The following is a 15,575-nucleotide window of genomic DNA, read 5'->3' on the forward strand; positions in this document are numbered from 1 at the left end:
CCAGTGAGCAATAAAGAGCAGTCTGACCATCTTGCTGTAAAATATCGGTGAATGTAGCACCATGTATTCTATTGGAATTAATAGGATATTTTTTAATTTTTTTTTTTACCAAAATAATGTGTCTTGTAAACCTCTCAGAGAGATCAGAAAAGGGTACCTGCTGAGATCTGCCAGAATTCTCAATATACAAATGAACTCTCTTGGTAAACACAACAAGCAGTAAAAATGAATTGACTGTGGCAAAATTAAAGAATGGAAATATGTGAAATTCAGCATCCGACCATCTTTTGGATTTTTTTCCTATTTGCGCTGTGGTCTCAGTTGATTTTGTGTAACTTCAGGTTAGTAAAGTCAGGTTCTATTTTTATTTTTTATTTTTTATGAGATGCACAGGATGGAGGAGCAACACAGACATGCTGTAGGTTTAAATTGTTTTACATCTTAAGGACAGTGACCCCATAAACACTATTAGATTTTCTGCAGATTTTTGTATTCAGATTTATCAAAACCATATAATATGAGGCCAAACCTTTAAGCCTCGTACACACGGTTCGATTGTCGTACGACCGAGCATCTGATTTTTGTCAAAAGTGCGTTTGCATACTAACTATCCTAACTATACAAATTGTCGTTGGACAAACACGAATGTAGTGACATACTATGAGAGTATAAAGAGGAAGTTCATTTCCCAAGCGCCACCCTTTGGGCCCCTTCTGCTAATTTCATGTCAGTAGAATTTTGGTGAGCATTGATTCGCGATTTTCAGATCGTACAAAACAAATGCCTTTTAAAATATGTTTGACATAGCTACATCAGTATCACCAGCAAAGCAGCTTCATTATTATCCCATTAAAGAAGATGAGAATTTTGACATTTCATCAATTGGCACGTCATGAATGTTAATTCTAGATTACGAAGTTTACAAGACTGAACTCCCAGTCGTTCCTTGATTCTGTTCATGCGTGTTTGTAATTTCGACTTTTGTGTGATGGATTTCTGTACTGACCATCTGAAAATCAGACGTTGAGTTCACATCCAACAAAAATTTTATAGCCTGCACATTCAGCTTTTGTTTGATGTAAAAGTCAAATCGTCTGTCCAATGCACCATACTAACGATCCAAAAATCCGCAGACAGCTCGTCTTCAGAATTTTCCCTTCTGATTTCGTATCGTGTGTACGATGCCTTAAGGTTTGACCTCATATTATATGGTTTTGGTAAATCTGAAGACAAAAATCTGCAGAAAATCTAATAGTGTGTATGGGATCTAAAGGCCCATACACACGATACGAAAATCAGATGGGAAAATTCGTACGAGCTGTCTGCCGATTTTCGGATCGTTAGTACGGTGCTTTCGACAGCCGATTTCACTTTTTCTTCACATAAAAGCTGGATGAGCAGACTAGTAAAATTTTGACAAAGGACAGCTCAAAGTCAGATGGGATGGTTTGGATGGTCAGTACAGAAATCGTCACAAAAGGTTGAAAGTACAAACGCGCATGATCAAAATCAAGGAACTAGCCGGAAGAATTTGGTCTTGTAATCTACTGTTCATAATCAACAATTAACATTCGTGACGCGACAAATGATGAAATGTCAAAATGCAGCGCACATTCTCATCTTCTTTAATGGGATAATAATGAAGCTGTTTTGCTGGAGATACTGATGTAGTTATACCAAACGTATTTTAAAAGGCATTTGTTTTGTAATGATATAAATAATATTAATATTATGGTTGTTGTTTGATTTTTTTGGGGAAGTTACCACAACACCATTATCCCGTAGTTTTTAAGATCAAAGAAACAAATGTTGGTGTCCCTTGTTAATTTTCCATTGTGTTATTTTTAATGTAACTGCCTACTCCCAAACTGTCATTTGAAGAAAAACACATAGCAAAGTAAGTACAAAATATTATTCTACACAATTTTTTTATTGTGCAGAAAAAAAACAACAGAAATTAAATTAGAGATCCACATAAAAATAACTTAAACAAAAGTGCATTCTGTGCAGAAAAAAACAAAGTAAATATAACAAAACAAAACATTACCAAAAAAATACACAAAATAATTGAAATTAGAAAGGGGGGTAGGGGTGATAATCCCCAGACCAGCGTGGTTGTTGGGGTTCATGTGGCTTGTATTGCCACTGACCGGCATAATAATAGCACGTTCTCTCCTCTTATTTCGTAATATGGCTTGTTGAGGAACGTGCGTTCAGGAACGATCTGAAAATCACGAATCAACACTTACCAAACTTCTACTAACACGTAATTAGCAGAAGTGGCCCAAAGGGTGGCGCTCGAGAAATGAACTTCCTCTTTATACTCTCGTAGTACTTAACTACGTTCGTGTTTGTCGAACGACAATTTGCGGATAGTTAGTATGCTAGACAAAATCCTGCACATGCGCTTTTGACACAAATCAGACGCTCGGTCATATGTCAATCGAACAGTGTGTACGAGGCTTTAGAGTTGCAATTTGTATGCAATCATGCAGGCCCTTGCACTACATGGTTTTGGTAAAACTGAAGACAAATATCTGCAGAAAATCTAATAGTGTGTATGGGGCTTTAGTCTCCTTTCACACAGCCAGGGAAGGAGGTAAAAACAGATGAATGGTTTCTGTTTTCACCATGCTTTGACCACCCCCATGTAGGTGAATGGGGCCAGGCTGCAACCGCCAGCCAATGCTAAATTGACAATAAAAAAAAGCCCCCCAAAAAATAAAATAACAGGCATCAGAAGGTGGCAGCATCACCTGCTGAATAGCTAATAAAAACTTTCACCATCCACAGTGGATCGCTTTTCAGGGTAGTGGGAAATACCTCCACTAATGTGAAAGGAGCCGTAGAGCCATGTGGACCCCTGAAATAGTGAGTATTGTTCACCGGAGGACTTTTATTTCTCTAAAACTGCATTGGAATTTTATATAGTTTATGTTTGAACATTGCCTATGGAGTTCTTCTTTAAACACTTCCGGACCTCCGCACGCCGATATACGTCCTAACTTTGACGGGGGATATTGTTGTTATGGCAGCAGCTAGCTGCCATAACCCCGGTATACTCGTGTTCGGCCGATGGTCAGGTTTCTGATAAGAGTGGTCCCTGTAGCGGATTCGCAGCAAGATCACTTTTATCGTGGTGGGAGAGGGCCCCCCACCGTGCTCCGGTGCCCTCCGCCACTTACCGGATCCATCGGCAGCGGCCGAGGCAGTCAGATCTTCACCCTGGCTGGGCATGGAGACGAGTGAGGGGAAGATGGCCTCCACCCGTCTCCATAACAATACAGGGCAGAAGCGACGTCAAAATGTCCCTTCCGCCCATAGCTCTTAAAGGGCCATATTAATTTTTATTGCATTTAAGTGTAAATATGAGATCTGAGGTCTTTTTGACCCCAGATCTCATATTTAAGAGGTCCTGTCATGCTTTTTTTCTATTACAAGGGATGTTTACATTCTTTGTAATAGGAATAAAAGTGACACATTTAAAAAAAAAAAAACAGTGTAAAAATAAAAAATAAAAGCTAAAATAAATAAGAGAAAAAAAATTTTTTAAACGCGCCCCGTCCGGTGTGACAGAAAGTATTCCAATGACCACTATTTTATTCTCTAGGGTGTTAGAAAAAAAATGTATAATGTTTGGGGGTTCTAAGTAATTTTCTAGCAAAAAAAATGTTTTTAACTTGTAAACAACACATCTCAAAAAGAGGCTTGGTCCTTAAGTGGTTAATATCTTTTTTTTTTGTAAACTATTGTAGCCTTGTAACTTACTAACTTGTTTATTGGCACTTTGTACTTTACCAATAATTCATGCAGTTTGGGTCTGTTTGTATAGAGCCTGTACATATTATGTGTCCTCCATCATCATACTTGCCTGTAGCACCTGAGGAATAATGATGATAAAGATATGGGAATCTTATTTGTCACTGATAGTATATATTTTTTTGTTTCAATAAATATGAAACATATTAACTTCAGAACTGTGACTGTATTTATGTATCGTATTGTATAACTTGAATGTAATGTGTCTTTTATTCTCTCCCGGGCAGGAAATCATCTTCTGTGTTGTGGGATGAAGCCATTATTAACAAGTTGTCAGGCATGGAATCACAGTGTACTTATTTATTGTTGTTAGAGGTGAGATTTTGCTCCAGAAAGTTAAATGCAGGGAACAGCTTATTTGCAGCCTCTGCATGTAAAGAATCCTGGATCTACAATAAAAAGAAATTAAATTAGTTAAGCATGTAGGTAAGTAGTAAGTAAGTATCTTACCACTGAAGTGCACCCATCTAAAAAATGTGATATATCAGCAAGCTATGCCTCAGTAAGGCTAAGTTAGGCTTTAACTGAGAAGTTCAGGTTTGCTTAAACTAATGCCAACCCAGCCCCCCAAGCCCTCAAAAACGAAAATGGACTACCATACCCACCCCCAACTCATCCCAACCTCTAACTTACCTCTGTTGCACAGCTGCTTACTTAAACTAATGCTAACACCATCTTTCCCAGTCCTCCAAAACTAGACTGGGCCACCCCAACCCCTAAATTCTCTCTGTTGTACTGCCCTGTGCTGGCCACCTTTGTCATGCCTGCAGTTCAAAGGTTGGCGGCCTGTAGAAGGGAACTTCTGTGAAGTTGATGCCACTGACATGTAATGTCAAATTAACTGCCATAACTACATTTCCCTGCAAACACTACGTTTAATCAGCATATGTGTTAGAAAGGTGGACTGCCTATTCCCCAGCTGTCTCAGAGGGGTCCCAAAGCACACATCACCACTGTGTTCTTCTTGAGGCTTGTACAAACAGCATCTAGGGCCGTCTTTTCCACTGGGCACACTGGGCAGTTGCCTGGGGGCCCCACTTGCCTGGAGGGCCCCACCCAGGGCCAATCCTCTGCGCTGCAATCTGCTTCAGAAGACTTGAAGTTGACTGCATTGCACTGGTTGCTCATTTGCTAGAATCGCCGGCCGTCCAGCTTCTAGCTAGCAACCAGTAACATCAGTCAGAGGCCGTGGCCGCCCCAACATTCATAGCGCGCTGCCTCAGCGGCTAGTGAACAAGCTCCGCCCACCTCTGCCATGTTTTTCAGACAGCGTGGCTCAGAGGGAGCAGAGCGAAACTTTTGGTTTCTAGAGAGATTGATCTAGTGCCATTTTGGCATCGAAAAGACGGCCCTGAGATTGATAGCTGCCTTGCTGTGAGTGACTCACTGCACTGCACCAGGCCGGTGGCCTCAAGTAAGTCTAACTGTCTAATGCCCTGTACACACGGTCGGACATTGATCATATATTCCGACAACAAAATCCATGGATTTTTTCCGACGGGTGTTAGCTCAAACTTGTCTTGCATACACATGGCCGCACAAAGTTGTCAGAAAATCCGATCGTTCTGAACGCGGTGACATAAAACACGTACGTCAGGACTATAAACAGGGCAGTAGCCAATAGCTTCCGTCTCTTAATTTATTCTGAGCATGCGTGGCACTTTGTGCGTCAGATTTGTGTAAACACAATCGGAAAATTTTATAGCAAGCTCTCAAACTTTGTGTGTCGGAAATTCCGATGGAAAATGTGTGATGGAGCCCACACATGGTCGGAATTTCCGACAACAAGGTCCTATCACACATTTTCTGTCAGAAAATCCGACCGTGTGTACAGGGCATAAGACTTAAGTAAGTTCAAGTTGTGCCCATCAAAAGCAGCCACTGTGCCTATCAAAGGCTGCCACTGTGCCCATCAAACACAGCCGCTGTGCCCATCAAAAGCTGCCACTGTGCCCATCAAACACAGCCACTGTGCCCATCAAAGCTGCTATTCTGCCCATCAAACACAGCCACTGTGCCCATCAAAAGCTGCCACTGTGCATGCCCATCAAATACAGCCACTGTGCCCATCAAAGCTGCCACCGTGCCCATCAAACACAGCCACTGTGCATATCAAAGCTGCCACTGTGCCCATCAAACCTGCCACTGTGCCATCAAACGCAGCCACTGTGCCCATCAAACGCTGCCACTGTGCCCATCAAATGCTGCCAATTTCTTGTTTTTCAATTTCTTGCTTTTCAAGCTCGTGTTATATTGTCCAAACATTGTGTTAATGTTTAAACACTGATTTTTGTATCATTTTACCAATAAATATAGCCTTAATGATTTGCATTTTTATTCTTGTGCGTGATTGTGTAGACAGGGCCCCAGTGCACTGTATTGCCCAGGGGCCTATAATGCTCTTAAGATGGCCCTGCCAGCATCCTTTTAGGGTTATCAATATTCTCTTGGGTTGACACCCAATGTGGACCACAAAAGTCTGCTGGTTATACAATTCTAGAGGAGCCTCAAGTAGACCACAGTGGTGATAAGCACTTTGGGGCTCCTCTGAGACATCTGTGAAATAGGCAGTCCATATTTCCACACCATGTAAAGATTAAAGGAGAAGTATGGCTAAAGCTTTTTTGGCTGTACTTCTCCTATGGATCACGGGAAAGCAGTTTGTTCTGCACTCCTGTGACACGCTAAAGCCCGCTGTTGGCTGATGTCACTCAGCTGGTCCAAGTTCAGGAAAGATCCTGACCATATGGATGGAATCCACCCAGATGCCTGTACTGGCACCTGGCTCAGGCTCTCAGCAATATTCTGAGAGCCTGAGCCAGCCCCTTCCTACCCCTCTACAGCCCAGGGCTCCAGTGAGCACTGAAAGTCACTGTTCTCTGCTCAGAGCAGAAAGAGAGAACTGAGCGATCAGTTCTCGCTGCAGAACCAGCAGGGGGGGGGGACAGATGCAGCATCAGATCGATGCTGCATTCACTTAGGTGAGTATAAATGTTTTTTAATTTAAATGCCAGACTTCTCTTTAAAAGCCAGGTCATTGCTGGGGACTGCATGAAAAAGTAGGTATGACATTGCTTTTCACATCACAGTGGCCACTAGGCCTCACAGGATTTCCTTTCTGCAGCCCACTAACATCTGATTTGCAGACTAGACAAAAGTGACCAGGCCACAGCTGAACAAAGGTAAGTTAGGAATTGGGTTCGGTTTAGTGTTTGAAGGCTAAGGATCTAGCATTAGGAGCTAAGGATCTAGCATTAGTTTAAGTAAACCTGGACTTGTCTTTGAAAGCCCAACTTAGTTTTATTGAGGCATAGCTCAGGCATAACTAGTAAGAGCTAACAATCTTTTTACAAAGCCACAGTTCTAAAAGCTGCACTCTTTGAAGACCGCATTTTTACAAAAGACCTCCTTGTTTTTGTCCCAGAAGCTGGCTATCTATATCCTTAATCAGTGTACTAGAGTGTGCATTTTTGAGAAAAAAAATGCTTTTATGGCTGAAATACCTTTTACTTATTTGATTACTGAGCAGGAAATAGAACAGCTGGAAGATTCCACAAATTTTGCTACATGACTATTCGTATGACAATTCTGCTCCAATGTATGGGACAGCCTACCTGAAAAGCCAAATATTCTACATTCCCTATGGCGCTGCAGACATCACAGACATTGTCAATGTATAGTCTGCCCACTCACCACCCTCCCTTCAAATTTGTCACCACTGATAAACTAGTTCACCTAGCCAAGCGTAGCTGGATTTAGGCTCAGATGATGGAGGAAGGGTAAGTCATTTAAAGGGCCTCAGGGTGGTGAAAGTGATGAAGAATCTAATGGAGTGGGGGTCAGGAAGTAGTGGCTTACATCGGGGCATGGGAAATATACTGACAGAGGGTGCTTAACCTTGATTTTCCATTTAGATTGTATTAGTGTTGTCAAGAACCAATAAAACTTTACTTTTCCTAGCCCATTATAAGCCTGTCCGGTGCATAATACTATCGTTCACAACACGCACCAATAATGTCACCACCACCTGAAGTTGCTGTGTTCACTTGACACCAGCATGCCAATAGTCTATATCTACATATCTGTGTATAGTAATAATTTATCTTAATTGTACAGACCGTATTTCTCCTTTATGGAGAAATGACTCTTAGCTTAAAGCAGATTTAAACCTCTGCATAAAAAAATAAATAAAAAGACTCTTCGGTCACCTGATTGGTCAGGCCATGATAATGTAAATACTGCACATGCACAGGGGGGTTACATCATTATGGCACAGAACAGTGGTTGGTTCTGCTTAAACTAGTTTGTTTTTTTTTCTTCGGGTTCTTCAATCAACTGCTCACTGTCTTCCGAAAAAACAATAGGAGCAGTACATCTTTTGCAGGGTGCTACACAGGTCCAGGGCTGTGGGCCATCCTTATGAAACCCAGACCCTGAAGACCCCTCTGTGAGGATGCCCAATGTGATGGGCAAAGACTGGAGCCTATATAGGGACCAGCGACATAGACATGCATCTATGACCATTACAGTAGCCTCAAAATCCTGAATAGTATGTGTTTATAAGCTATAACTATTGGAAACTGTGTTTGGAATTTATTAAATTTTACAATGTAAATTTTTGTCACTAAAATTCAACCATTCGGAGCTTAGTCTCATGTGGATGACCAGGTGTTACATCACACCACAGGTAGCACACTTTAGTGCCACTTCCACCTAGAATCCTTTAAAAGGTACTCAAGCACTTCCTTCTGCCTTTTGCCTTTAGAACTTTTCTACAGGGCAGTCTGCACCTGGGTTACTGCGTGCTCCTTTTTGGAAATGCTTACCCCATTTCCGCACCGTAATCTGTGGGTACAACAGAGGGGAATATCCTCACCCATGGCAATGGAAGAAACCAGGTGAAAGGTAGCCAGGGCAGAAGCTCAGGCGAACATTCTGCTGGAGGCCCAGACAGCACCCACTCTCATAGTGATGATGCTTCCCTTGCACTGGAGCAACCTGTCTCTGCATCTGATTCTAGTTCTATCTCAAGCATGCAACAAATGGCCTATCTGACTAAGGCAGACTTTTCTGCAACTATTTTACAATTCCTTGAACAGCTAATGGCTTTATTACAGCCATCACTGTCCAGAGCTTAAAACCACCAGGCTCCTTCTCCAGCTCCACCATATAGAAGAGGCAGACATAAAGGGGAATGAAGGGGATCCAATTGCAGTGTTAGAAGGGGCAGTGGAAGATTTCTAACCCTCAGGGTTTACACAATATGCTTGCCAGTGTTGATATGTTTAATTCTGCTGTCCACAAAAGTCACAGCATTGTTGCAATTGAATCTCCCTCACCACACAATGCCCCCCTGGGAACAAAGAAATCTCCTTAATCTAAAAAGACATTCCCCATTCATGAACAAAGAGAATGAGCAGCTTATAATGATTTTTCATTTCCTAAAAGATTTTTACCTCTGAAAATAATTGCTGAGCTCAACCCAGTGGAAAAAGAGTTCACAAAAAGGTGGTCTGTTCTGGTAGTAGATCATGTTGTCTAAATCTTAAACAAACACTTCCCTGTACCAACTGAGGATATTCCTTTATTCAAAGATTCAGTGGATAGGAATTTTGAGATGCTCATAAAGGCTCTCTTTACACTTGCAAGCCAAGCTCTGAAACCAGCTATTGCTGCCATTTCTGTCTGACAAAGTGCAGCTAATTGAACTAGGACAATCAACAACATACACGATCCTGTATTCCAGGACTGTACTTTAACTGAGCAATTACAGCACTTACCTTCTGCCCTGTTCTTTTGTATGGATGACCTGGTACAAATTATGACATAAATCTCCAGAATGGCTGATTTCCATGTAGAGAATCTTGTGGCTCAAAGCATGGTCAAAAAAAGCAGCCTGTAAAAGGTACCTCACATGTATGCCATTTGAAGGAGGACATCTCTTTGGTGAGGTACTTGACCAATTCATCAAAGTTGTCACAAGAGGAAAAGTACTTAATTCCCAGCTGAAAGTTCCAAAATCCCCTTCCTCAGGAGTCTCTACCTCCAGGCTTCAACCTTTAAGCCTAAGTTCAGCTCTTCTTTCAGCGCAAGAAGTGGCAGTACATCTGTTGCAGTTTTTCTATCTCTGGGTCTTTCTTTTCTCAAATCAACCAAAATCTGAACAAGGACAAACAGATTTCCAAAGTGCCCTGAACATCCCTTGTCTCACGAATTAATTGTTTCAGTACCTCCAAATGACAGGATTCTATTCAAACCTGTTCACATGACCAAACCCCAATGGGGGTAGTCATCCTGTCCTGAACTTAAAATCCCTAAACAAATACCATTAAATTCCAAAAGGTTAGGTGATAGTGCCAGGTTAGGTGGTAATGGCAGGCTAGGTGGTAGTGCCATGTTAGGTGGTAGTAGCAGGCTAGGTGGTAGCGACAGGTTAGGTTATAGTGCCAGGTTAGGTGATAGTGCCAGATTAGGTGGTAATGGCAGGCTATGTGGTAGTGCCAGTATAGGTGGTAGTGGCAGGCTAGGTGGTAGTGCCAGGTTCGGTGGTAGTGGCAGGCTAGGTGGTAGTGCCAGTTTAGGTGGTAGTGGCAGGCTAGGTGGTAGTGCCAGGTTAGGTGGTAGTGCCAGGTTAGGGTGGTATAGTGCCAGGTTAGGTGGTAGTGGCAGGCTAGGTGGTAGTGCCAGGTTAGGTGGTAGTGCCAGGTTAGGGTGGTATAGTGCCAGGTTGGGTGGTAGTGCCAGGTTAGGTAATAGTGCCATAGTAAATACATGACAACATGAATAGATAAGAGAATGCTAGTCCTGTTCCCCTCTTCCTCCATAACCTGCACTAAAAGTATGAATCTATGACAGTCCCTGCTGCTGCAGAACCTCCTTCTCCCCCTCCTGAAGTAAACATAAAGAAAAACTCACATGGGTGATGGCAAGCTGAGGACTGATTCTGGCTTCTTCCTGGAACTGAAGTCAAAATGTGGCAGGCGGGAGGGAAAGAGGGAGGGGCTGCAGCATGGACAAAGCATTATTGGCTAACAAGATGAGATGCAAATATGCCCCTCCATTTGATGGTCGGGATTTGGGACACTGACATTATGCAGCCCTGCATCTTACTGCTGTGTGCACTGCTCCACACATTACAGGTTGGAGATGTTGTTTTGCACACACACAGGGGCGGGCTTAGAGGTGGAAGCGCTGCTGATGGAGCTGGCTCTGCCTTCTGTCATTTTGACAAGCAGGAGACCCGGACTGCAAAGTTTACACAACAGGGCACAGAGGATGATCTGCACGGCAATTACATAGCGATGCCCTCTGTGTGTCTCTCCCTCCAGGAGCCTACAGTAAATCACTCTATAATTGCTGTGCGAATCATTTTAATTGGGGGGGGGCACAGTATGATGTTGGGGGGGTCAGACGCCACTGACTGGCCATTCCTTGCACCTCTTCTTGTTTTTTTAAGTACTCAGGGCATCCAAGTTACAGGTTATCCAGGTGACCTTCTTCTGAAGGACTAATCTCTCTTCCAGCTACCTGCAAATGTTCATAGTGCAATTCAGATTCTTTAAGCCTTTGGTTGGGTGATCAGCTTTCAAAAATCTGCACTTCAACCTTCTCTTTGCCTGGAATACTTGGGCATTATTCTAGACACAGCTCAAGCACAAATCTTCCTTTCAGAGAAATAACTGCTCTCTCTCAAAACTCATACTTGGGGCCAGGGATCAAAGATACACCCTCTGTGAGATTCTCTATGAGAGTTGTGGGTCACATAATGGCCTTCTTCGAGGCTGTCCCATTTTGCCTAATTTCCTTAACACCTCCCCAATACAACAGCTTGTTGGCAAGGAACAAGCATGCTCCTTCTTCTTCTACCCATGCATAATCTTATCCAGTCAAGCAAGGAATTACCTAGCTTGGTGTATTGCCAACCCACCCTTGACAATTGGAAATTAATTTCTGCCATAACACTGAAAGGTAATAATGACAGATGCCAGTCTTTCAGGGTGGGGAAGAGTGTTTCAATCCCTCACAGATCCACAGATCAGGGTTCTTGGTCACCAGAGGAAGTCCACCTCCCCATCAACACCCTGAAGCTCAGAGTGATAAGGTTGCATCTGCACTGCTGGACCCCCCTTCTTCAAGGACACCCAATCAGGGTGCAATAAGACAATACTGCAACTGTGGCCTACGTCAATCACCTTGAAGCAAGTAAGCCAGATCATCTCATAGTTGGACAAACGCTGTCCTCCAATCTCTGCTGTCCACATCCCCGGGGTGGACAATTGGAAGGTTGATTACCTCAGCCGTCACTGCCTGGACCAAGGGGAATGAGCACTTCACCCTAACATCTTGGCACTGATATGTCAGAGATGGGGTACCCAATGTGTGTATATCCTGGCCTCCGATTTATTTAACAAGTTACCTCTATTTTTGGCCAAAACAAAGGATCCTCATTGGATGCTTTTATAATTCCCAGGGTCCATGAATACTTAGCTCGTGTCCTGTACTGTACAATTAAGATAATAGAAATTTTGACCTACCTGTAAACTCTATATCTTGGAGTACGGTACATGACACAGGGCACCCTCCCCTCTACTCCTGTGTTACTCTGCATTGCTTGCTACAAAACTGAGAACTCCCAAAGTAGGGTAGGGTTGGGGGGGGGGGGGTGTCCCCAAAACCTGCCAGCATCCAATCACCTGGAGGTAGCCTATAACTCAGTACAGCTTGTGTCCTCTACTATACTTCAAGATATGGAATTTGCAGGTAAGTGAAAATCCCATGTCCACTCACCATCGTCATTCACTGCTACTGCTGTGCGCTACCATCTTCCCACAGAAATAATAAATAAATAAAACACATTCCCAGTGCATTAGGGTGCTCCTTCAATGCACTCTGACTACAGTGACAGAAAAGTATCCAAAAAAAACAAAACAAATGCCTACTAAATCACTTTGCAGATTTTGTGCTAAGCAGGGTAAACTGTAATCAAAATGACACTGCTCGACCTCCCTGTTTCACTCAGGTTACTCAAAACATAGATGCTGAGCCTAGGCTCTTGTCTGCTCATGAACCATAAGGTAACATGAAGCAAGCTGGCACACAGCAACAAGTCCTTGCAAATATTTATTATAAAATTACCAAACCACTCTGGGCAATCATGCTGACGCGCTTCTGCCTACAAAGCGGCCTTTAGTCATAGCGTAGCTATGACTAAGGCCACTTTGTAGGCAGAAATGCGCCAACAAGATTGTGCAGAGCTGTTTGCATTTCTCCATTTTACCTCAGGTTAAACGTTTAACCCATTGAAACAGATTTTGATTGTTTTTATGATTTGCTCATGTCTTCTTAGAATATGGATATTCTGTGATATTGCTTCCTTGGTGTAGTCAGAAAGCATATAGTTAATACATTATTGCCACATACAAATCCTTCTATTAATAGGTCTGTAAATAACATGCATTTTTGTCAGAGAACATATCATTGCAGGGTAGCTGATGCATCATATTTTTCCAGTACTGCTTGGACAGGCACATAAAGGTTGTTCCACAAATCATCTGGCAAAGTAATGATATGCTCTATATATTTGCTACTATTTAAGTAGATATACTGTGAAAGTATAGTGACACACTAAAAACATGTTTTTTCTTTGATGGTGGTGGCAAATGCTTAATCAGCTGTACTTTGCTTGTACAGACATACAGTATATCATAGATAACATACTTTAGCTCAAAAGTAGAAGAAAAATATCCATGACATACACAGGATAGCTGCGTTAATTTTTCGAATTATGTATTGTTGTGAAGTATTGTAATAAACACAGATTCTGTTTTGAGGATCGGTAATGTTCCTATGTAAATACAGTATGTACAGTGCCTTGCAAAAGTATTCACCCCCCTTGGCATTTTTTCGTGCTTTGTTGCCTCACAACCTGGAATTAACATGGATTGTTTGAGGATTTGCATCATTTAATTTACAGAATATGTCCACAACTTTGAAGATGTTTTTTTTTTTTTTTTTATTATTGTGAAGCAAACAACAAATAGAACAAAATAACAGAAAAAGTCAATGTGCATAACCATTCACCCTCCTAAAGTCAATACTTTGTAGAGCCACCTTTTGCTGCTATCACAGCTCCAAGTTGCGTGGATAAGTCTCTATGAGCTTGCCACATCTTACCACTGGGATTTTTGCCCATTCCTCCTTGCAAAACTTCTCCAGCTCCTTCAAGTTGGATGGTTTGCGCTTGTGAACATCAGTTTAAGTCAAACCACAGATTTTCTATTGGATTGAGGTCTGGGCTTTGACTAGGCCATTCCAACCCATTTACATGTTTCCCCTTAAACCACCCAAGTGTTGCTTTAGCAGTGTGTTTGGGGTCATTGTCCTGCTGGAAGGTGAACCTCTGTCCTAGCCTCAAATCACATGCAGAGTGGTACAGGTTTTGCTCAAGATTATCCCTGTATTTAGCACCATCCATCTTTCCCTCAACTTTGACCAGTTTCCCAGTCCTGACTGCTGAAAAACATCCCCACAGCATGATGCTGCCACCACCATGTTTCACTATGGGGATGGTGTTCTTTGGGTGTTGTGATGTGTTGGGTTTGCGCCAAACATAGCGTTTTTTTTTGATGGCCAAAAAGTTCAATTTTAGTCTCATCAGACCAGAGCCCCTTCCTCCATACATTTTGGGAGTCTCCCACATGCCTTTTCACAAACTCAAAACGTGCCATTTTGTTTTTTGCTGGCTTTCTTCTGGCCACTCTGCCATAAAGCCCAACTCTATGGAGCTTACGGCTTATTGACGTCCTATGTACAGATACTCCAGTCTCTTCTGTGGAACTCTGCAGCTCCTCTGGGGTTACCTTAGGTCTCTGTGCTGCCTCTCTGATTAATGCCCTCGTTGCCCGGTCCATGAGTTTTGGTGTGCGGCCGTCTCTTGGCAGGTTTGGTGTTGTGCCATGTTCTTTCCATTTGGTTATGATAGATTTGATGGTGTTCATAGGGATCATCAAAGATTTGGATATTTTTTTATAACCTAACCCTGACTTGTACTTCTCAACAACATTGTCCCTTACTTGTTTGGAGAGTTCCTTGGTCTTCATGGCAGTGTTTGGTTAGTGGTGCCTCTTGCTTAGGTGTTGCAGCCTCTGTGGCCTTTTAAAGAGGTGTGTATATGTAATGACAGATCATGTGACACTTAGATTGCACACAGGTGGACATCATTTCACTAATTATGTGACTTCTGAAGGTAATTGGTTGCACCAGAGCTTTTTATGGGCTTTATAACAAAGGGGGTGAATACATACGCACATGCCAATTATCAGTTTTTTATTTCTGAAAAATAGTTTTATGTATATATTTTTCAAATTTTACTTCACCAACTTAGACTATTGTGTTCTGACCCATCACATAATTCAGATTAAAAAATCATTGAACTAAAGGCTGTAATGTAACAAAATAGGTAAAAAGCCAAGGGGGTTGAATACTTTTGCAAGGCACTGTACAAGTCTTTTAAACATCTGTTTACAGGAATCTTTAAAATTTGTCAATCCCAAAAAAATGTTAGGCCTCATGCACACTGGGCTTAAAAGAATTATGCTTTTACAGGCGTTTTTACGTTTTTTTCAGCCTGTAAAAGCACTGTTAGGCTATGTATCCATGCACACATAGGTATTTACAGGCGTATTAGAAGAGGAGGGTCTACAGGCTGGAAAAAATCCCTATCAAAGCGCATTCGGGAGAAATGCTAAAGAACAGAA

This window comes from Aquarana catesbeiana, linkage group LG02, assembly GCF_042186555.1.
Source record: "Aquarana catesbeiana isolate 2022-GZ linkage group LG02, ASM4218655v1, whole genome shotgun sequence".
In the NCBI taxonomy this organism is placed as follows: Eukaryota; Metazoa; Chordata; class Amphibia; order Anura; family Ranidae; genus Aquarana; species Aquarana catesbeiana.